This window comes from Bos javanicus, chromosome 28, assembly GCF_032452875.1.
Source record: "Bos javanicus breed banteng chromosome 28, ARS-OSU_banteng_1.0, whole genome shotgun sequence".
Lineage (NCBI taxonomy): Eukaryota > Metazoa > Chordata > Mammalia > Artiodactyla > Bovidae > Bos > Bos javanicus.
The window spans coordinates 13590905-13599910 of NC_083895.1; positions in this window are offsets into that span (position 1 = coordinate 13590905).

Genomic DNA, 9006 nt, shown 5'->3' on the forward strand with positions numbered 1-9006 from the left:
CAAGCAACTCCTACAGCTCAACTCCAGAAAAATAAACGACCCAATCAAAAAATGGGCCAAAGAACTAAATAGACATTTCTCCAAAAAAGACATACAGATGGCTAACAAACACATGAAAAGATGCTCAACATCACTCATTATCAGAGAAATGCAAATCAAAACCACCATGAGGTACCATTTCACACCAGTCAGAATGGCTGCGATCCAAAAGTCTACAAATAATCACTGCTGGAGAGGGTGTGGAGAAAAGGGAACCCTCTTACACTGTTGGTGGGAATGCAAACTAGTACAGCCACTATGGAGAACAGTGTGGAGATTCCTTAAAAAACTGGAAATAGAACTGCCTTATGATCCAGCAACCCCACTGCTGGGCATACACACTGTGGAAACCAGAAGGGAAAGAGACACGTGTACCCCAATGTTCATCGCAGCACTGTTTATAATAGCCAAGACGTGGAAGCAACCTAGATGTCCATCAGCAGATGAATGGATAAGAAAGCTGTGGTACATATACACAATGGAGTATTACTCAGCCATTAAAAAGAATACATTTGAATCAGTTCTAATGAGGTGGATGAAACTGGAGCCTATTATACAGAGTGAAGTAAGCCAGAAGGAAAAACATAAATACAGTATACTAACGCATATATATGGAATTTAGAAAGATGGTAACAATAATCCGGTGTACGAGACAGCAAAAGAGACACTGATGTATAGAACAGTCTTATGGACTCTGTGGGAGAGGGAGAGGGTGGGAAGATTTGGGAGAATGGCAATGAAACATGTAAAATATCATGTAGGAAACGAGTTGCCAGTCCAGGTTCGATGCATGATGCTGGATGCTTGGGGCTGGTGCACTGGGACGGCCCAGAGGGATGGTGTGGGGAGGGAGGAGGGAGGAGGGTTCGGGATGGGGAGCACGTGTATACCTGTGGCGGATTCATTTTGATATTTGGCAAAACTAATACAATTATGTAAAGTTTAAAAATAAAATAAAATTAGAGAAAAAAAAAAAGGCCTTAAAGAATGTATATTTCAAATGTTTAAAAGGTTTACAAAATTAAAAACATAAAAACAGAATATTCTGAAAGTTTAAGGAGACATGACAAAATAAAAAATTAATCTGAAAAAAGAAGAAAATTTAAAACATGTATAGACAGTCTCCAACTTACTGTGGTTAAAATTACTATTTTTTAACTTTATGATGGTACAAACGAAATGGCTTTCAGTAGAGAACCTTACTTTGAATTTTGATCTTTTCCCAAGTGATATGTAGTGAGATACTCAAGAGGAGAAGCAACCAATATATTTACAATCATTCTGTTCCCAAGCAACCATTCTATTTTTCACTTCCAGTACAGTACTCAATAAATTATGAGACAGTGAACATGTTATTATAAAATAGGCTTTGTGTTAGATGATTTTGTGCAACTATAGGCTAATGTAACTGTTCTGAACAGGTTTACGGTAGGGTAGGCTAAACTATGATGTTCTTAGGTTAGGTGTATTAGGTACATATTTGACTTACAATATTTTCAAGTTATGATGGGTTTATTGGGACATAAACCTTATTGTGAGTTGAGGAACATCTGTGTGTGTGTGTGTGTGCATGTGTATGTGTATATATACACACACATACTATATAATCCAATATTTTAAGTATAATTGAAGAAATAATCATTAGTTTTAGTTAATATAGCCTTCAGTTTCAATAAATGCAATTTATATAATGCTATATAAATTTCTCTTCATTGGGATGTGTCTCTGTGTTGTTTTATATCTAGTCTGTAATCTAGTCCAAAATAGTCCTCTGAGTATAGTAATAATATAGTAATAGTCCAATGAGTACAGTAATGATGAACAACTTAACAGGTTGCATAAGTGAAATTTCTCATTAATTAAAAAAAGAACAAAACTCTGCCTCACATAAGACATTAATTCCTGGTAGATTAAAGATCTAGTATAGGAGAATATTTTAAAATCAGAATGGGTAAACATAAGAAAATTCACAAATTTGACAAAATAAAATTAAAGTATTTGGATTAGCAAAATTAAATTAACTTATTGGAGGAAGGAGAAAAGTGCAACAAATGATAAACATCTAGATAACTGGTATTCCTAATATCCATAATATTTATAAAAGTTTCTTCTCAAGCACTGATTCACTTATTCAGCATTTATTTATTGAGAATTTACTTGGTGTCAAATGCTGATAAAGACTCTGGAAATGCATTTGTGAATAAGGGAGTCATTTGCCATCACAAAACCTAGGTATTAGTGGAATAAACTCTTTTTACTCTAAAGAGAGTAAATCAACAAGTAAACAAATGATTGCAGTCTCAATAAGCATTGTGAGATAATCAAAAATACCTGACATGAAAATTACAGAAGAAAACATAGGACTTTTACTGAAACCAAGCTTATACTACTGGCCACATGGCAGGTCAATAAATTGAGGCAAATCGTTGGTGTAATTAATAGTGATTTCATTTAGAAAGCCACAGACCGCAAGGATAACAGACTATTATCCCGAAGAACCATGTTACCCAAGTTAGAATTCAGATTTCTTTTATACTAAAAGGGGAGGGGCTGTGGCTGGCTGTTGCAAATTTTTGATGCCTGAGTCCTTTCTTCTTGCAGATGTTCTTGTAAGTCTGGTCACGGTGTTCCTATAAACCTCCAACAAGACAAGATGTTTTTTCTGCAACTTTTTATATCTATATGAATAGAAAAGTGTTATATCTTTAAAGGTCAGAGCCTCCAGAATGAATAGAAAAGTGTTATACCTTTAAAGGTCAGAGCCTCGAGAATGGACTGTCCTATATATTTCAGGCTATAGGTAACATTTTAGAGAGGTGCTGAGGCAACATGACTAAGTACAGGCAACAGAGCACAAGGCTTAAACATGAAAGAATTGATCCAAAATGGAGCCAAGTTTGTTCTTCTGTGTCTGAGAAGGCATCCCAGAAGCAGTGACAATTTAGCTGGGAACAGAAGCATAATATGAGCCAATCAGCTGAGAAATGGAGAGAAGAATGTTCAATTGGAATAGCATGTGAAAAGTCTCTGAGGCAATGAAACTTTATTTTCTTTGCTATTATTTTAAGAAATCAAAGAATTAGAGTGAGTTAGAAAAATAATGGCTCAAGTATATGAAGGCAACTATGTGGAGGCAGAGGTTAGACCATACATGCAGTTACCATGTAGGACATGGTTAAAATGTTTGGATTTTACTCAAGTGACTTGGGGAACTATTTAAATATTTTAGGCAAGGCAGTGGTTTTCACGTCATTTGTTTATCTTAATCTTTACTCCTGTGAGAAAATTGAATTTATGGTGTGAAAAACTGGGAGCAGGGAAATCAGGTTGAGAGATTGGCAGGGATGTGTGATGTAGACAAAAGTGGTGTCAATGGAGATGTAAATCAATGCCAAATTCAGGGTATATCTCGAGACTTAATTAGCAAATGTTTTGATAGCTCTACTGTATATTTAGGTACCTAGATTACTGGCTTCAATACAAATTTTGGTTTTAATTGTAATTTTAAATTAGGCTAAAGATATTCTCAGAACTTTATAAAATAAAGTGACAGACTTTATTTTGGGGGGCTCCAAAATCACTGCAGATTGTGACTGTAGCCATGAATTTAAAAGATGGTTGCTCCTTGGAAGAAAAGTTATGACCAACCTAGACAGTTTATTAAAAAGCAGAGACATTACTTTGCTGACAAAGGTCGGTCTAGTCAAAGCTATGGTTTTTCCAGTAGTTGTATATGGATGTGGATAAAGAAAACTGAGTGCCAAAGAATTGATACTTTTGAACTGTGGTGTTGGAGAAGACTCTTGAGAGTCCCTTGGACTGCAAGGAGATCCATCCTAAAGGAAATCAGTCCTGAATATTCATTGGAAGGACTGATGCTGAAGCTGAAACTACAACACTTTGGCCACCTGATGTGAAGAACTGACTCATTGGAAAAGACCCTGATGCTGGGAAAGATCGAAGGCAGGAGGAGAAGGGGACGACAGAGGATGAGATGGTTGGATGGCATCACCCACCCAATGGACATGAGTTTGAGTAAACTCCAGGAGTTGGTGATGGACAGGGAGGGCTGGCATGCTGCAGTCCATGGGGTCAAAAAGAGTCGAGCATGACTGAGCGATTAAACTGAACTGAACTGAAAGATTAGGCAAATCACATAATAGGAAATATAAATGTTTAATAAGCCTGTAAATGGATCCTCATCCTTACTAGTTTTAAATTTTGATAATTAAAGAAAAAACAAAAATGAATATCAAAATATTGATAATATCTAATGCTGGAATGGATGTAAGGAAATGAGCATGCTCACATACTGATATTGAGTAGTGAACTGCCTTAACCTCTCTGGGAAGTAATTCAGCAAAAATTATTTGATCAAATATATCTAACTTAAAAAATTATATTGGATACATAAAAAATTAATCCACAGATATATTCTGTACAAAGATACATAAAGTAAATTACATTTCTCACAGTATTGTATGTCAAAGGAAAAATAAACATTCTGAATGCTTATCATTAAAGAGTGTTTGAAAACATGATGCTATATTTGTACATGGATTAAACTATGTTTTATGGTACTTCTTGCTGCTGCTGCTGCTGCTAAGTCGCTTCAGACGTCTCCGACTCTGTGTGACCCCACAGACGGCAGCCCACCAGGCCCCGATGTCCCTGGGATTCTCCACTCAAGAACACTGGAGTGGGTTGCCATTTCCTTCTCCAATGCATGAAAGTGAAAAGTGAAAGTGAAGTCACTCAGTCACGTCCGACTCTTAGCAACCCCATGGACTGCAGCCCACCAGGTTCCTCCATCCATGGGATTTTCCAGGCAAGAGTACTGGAGTGGGTGCCATTGCCTTCTCCAATAGTACTTCTTAGAAGGACCCAAAACTATGTCATTTGTCCACCTTCTGGGCATGGAATATACTTTGCACTTCCTTATCTTTTTGAAGTTAGACATGGCCATATGTGTTGGTTTAACCAATTAAATCAGACCTTCTATGTTGGGCTGAAGCCTATGCACAATTTGTGTTTTCTTACCCTTCAGAACAGATTTAACTTGCTCCAGGAGACTAACAATAGCTTAGAGAAGAGACTCAAGCAATTTCAATAAATAGGTAACTGAACAAAAAATAAACCATTTGCTTATTTTGTTCTGAAAATACTGAAATTTGGGAATGATTTACTACCTATTACTAAAGCATAACCTAGCCAACCATAACTGATAAAAAGTCTTTTTGTACTTAAAACATGTCCATGATATGTTTTACAGTGAAGAAAAAGTTGTAGAATAAGATGTGTATTAGAATTCTACTTTTGAAAAAATTATATATGTTATATGAGACAGGAAAAATGTCAACTGGTAACTTCTGGAAAGTAGGAAATTATGAGCATTAACATTTTCCTATATACATTTTAGCTTTATTTAAAAGAAGAAGCAATTATTTCTAAACTTAAAAATACTAAAGAAAAAGTTATCCTGATCAACCAGTTGGAAAAAAACTATACTATAATTCTATATTTATTGAAAAGTATTGGTTATTCATGAGGATAAAATGATCAATTAAAGTGAAGAGCAAGTCCAAAGTCAGATCAAATACAACTAAATAAGTTTATCATTTGTGGAAAGAAATATCTACTCAATGAATTTAGTTGATATATTGGTTATACATTTGAAAAGGATTAAGTGAAGTCTATACCTGTTTTTCCGGAGAAGGCAATGGCACCCCACTCCAGTACTCTTGCCTGGAAAATCCCATGGGCGGAGGAGCCTGGTAGGCTGCAGTCCATGGGGTCGCAAAGAGTCGGACACGACTGAGCGACTTGACTTTCACTTTTCACTTTCATGCATTGGAGAAGGAAATGGCAACCCACTCCAGTGTTCTTGCCTGGAGAATCCCAGGGAAGAGAGAGCCTACTTGGCTGCCGTCTATGGGGTCGCACAGAGTCGGACACGACTGAAGCGACTTAGCAGCAGCAGCAGCAGCAGCATACCTCTTTTTCAGAGAAGGCAATGGCAACCCACTCCAGTACTCTTGCCTGGAAAATCCCATGGGTGGAGGAGCTTGGTGGGCTGCAATCCATGGGGTCGTTAAGGGTCGGACACAACTGAGTGACTTCACTTTCACTTTTCACTTTCCTGCATTGGAGAAGGAAATGGCAACCCACTCCAGTGTTCTTGCCTGGAGAATCCCAGGGACGGGGGAGCCTGGTGGGCTGCCGTCTATGGGGTCGCACAGAGTCCGACACGACTGAAGCGACTTAGCAGCAGCAGCAGCCTACCTCTTTTTAGCAAAATGAATTCCAGATTTATTACAGTTATGAATGTTATAAAAGAAATCTCACAGAAAAATGGTATCTGTCTGGTGGATTGGGATGGCCCTCTAACAGTACTATCAAGGCCAGAAAGAGTTATGAATAAATTGGTAGATTGATCTACATAGTCAATCAACCAAATCAGCAATCAATCAATCACAGAATAGGGGAAATATTTGCAAACACGTGTAACAATGCCCAGTAAAAAATGTATATGCCTATCCAATAACATAGCACTTACATTCCTAAGTAAAATTTAACAGAGATTGAAAGAAAAAGCATTTTTTTTCCCCTGCTAGGACATTAGAGACACTCTGGGTGCCCATTCTGGGGAGACTGGACTCATAAACTGTGATTAATGAACAGCACAGAGTACCTTGCAGAAATCAAAAGTAATCAACTAGGTATATACCCACCAACATGGACTCTTCTATTTAAAGCAAACAAACAAACAAACATGGTACTGAATTAGCAAATTTTAAAACAGAATGAAATGTGAATCATATAAAATTTATGGAAACTATCTTTACAAGTGCTCAAAAGGACAACATTCAGAAACACATACAAACAAAAAATAGTATATTAAGTGCTTTAGAATGGATGTCCTTGTGGGAGGAGATGGGAAATAAAACAAAGGGAATGGAATATATAAATAAACATAAAACCAAAACAAAGGAACGAAACAGAATCACACTTTGCAGAGACCAATGATGACGATGCACCAACCATACCATTAATGAGTATAATTATCTCAGTGCACTCAAAGTTCAAGAAATTTATCATCAGTATTTTAAAAATAGGCTAAGGCATGAACACGTAAATGAACAGCTAAGAAATACAAATATTAAGTATATGAATAAAGTTTACTTTTTCTAGCAATTAAATAATTACAGATTAATATAAATATTGTTATATGTGTATTTATTGACTAGTCCATTGAGAAATGTGATACCAAGTAGGAAGTAACATTCATAACCTTTGCCGATAGAACTAGACAAGGGTAGAAACTTTCTAGACCATTCAGACAAGGATCAAGCAATACTTCAACAAAAATGTTTATTATAACATTCTTCATTAAAAATAACAGCTAGGGAAGAAATATACAACCCTTAAGGATTGAACTATGTAAGTGCTTTATCCAACAGTGGAGTACTATATAGCCAATTAGAACTGATGATTTAGAGGCATTTTTCTGTTCTCCGCTTTTTTTAATCTTTCTACGATTGATATGAGTTATTTTTTATAAAACATATAAATAATAAAAATAGGATAAAATTAATTTGGAGCGACTTCAGAAATTATATTCCTGTAGAAGAAAAGCTCTACTGTTTATATTCTGTTCTCTGACAAATAAAATTAGAATTTTAATGCATTTTAGTTTGCTTCTTTTCACATAGAAATGCAAGTGGTCTTGATTAACCTGTAACTTCATGCATTTACTTCCCAAAATTAGGAAAGGTTTGTGCTTGCTATTAAAACTCTACATGTACACTTACAATATAGCTAAGAGGGAAAAATACTTAGATTTTACAGCAATAAAAAGAATGTTTTTTAATATGTGCTAAACAAAAAAGTTTCTTGAACAGGAAATGGCATAAAAAAGGTGTTTCCCTCATTAACTGATAAAATGTAACATGAAATCATTACAAATGATATATTTCATGTGATTTCTTGGTTTGTGGGTAAATAGTAAAATTTATGGACAGCATTTTAAAAATTAAGACTATTTTTTAATGCCATTTTAATGCTTTTTTTTTTTTCACACCAACCTTTCAGTTGGTGTGAAAGATGTATGACTACATTACGAGTGGATAATCAAGCATTACTTTGGGTCCCCATAGGCTTCTGCTGCAGCTAAGTCACTTCAGTCGTGTCTGACTCTGTGCGACCCCGTAGACGGCAGCCCACCAGGCTCCCCTGTCCCTGGGATTCTCCAGGCAAGAACACTGGAGTGGATCACCATTTCCTTCTCCAATGCATGAAAGTGAAAAGTGAAGTCAAGTCGCTCAGTCGTGTCCGACTCTTAGCGACCCCATGGACTGCAGCCTTCCAGGCTCCTCCGCCCATGGGATTTTCCAGGCAAGAGTACTTGAGTGGGGTGCCATCGCCTTCTCCGCCCCATAGGCTTCTAGAAGATCATAAACACTTTGATGTCTGCTGAAGATGAGAAAACAGGAGCCTCAAAAAGGCAAGTTCAGCAACTTTTATTTATTTAACCTCATTCATTAATTATTTATTGAGCACTTCCTATGTGCCAGTATTCTGAAAAAAAGAAAAAGACTTGATTTTTTAAGAGCAGGTTGAGGTTCAGAGCAAAATTGACTGGAAGGTTCAGAGATTCCCCATTATCACCCTGTCTCACATACACACAGCTCCTCAATTTTTGACTTTCTCCTCCAGAGTGGTACATTTGTAACAATTGTTGAGCCTACATTAACACACTATAATCACCCAAAGTCCATAGCTTACATTACAGTTCATTCTTGATGCAGTTCATTCTATGGATTTGGAAAAATACATAATGACATGTATCCAGCATTATAATACTGTACTGAGTATTTTAACTGCCCTGAAAATCCTCTGTGCTGCACCTATTCATCTCTGTTCACCAATAGCCCATGGCAACCACAGATCTTTTTTGTTGTTTTCATA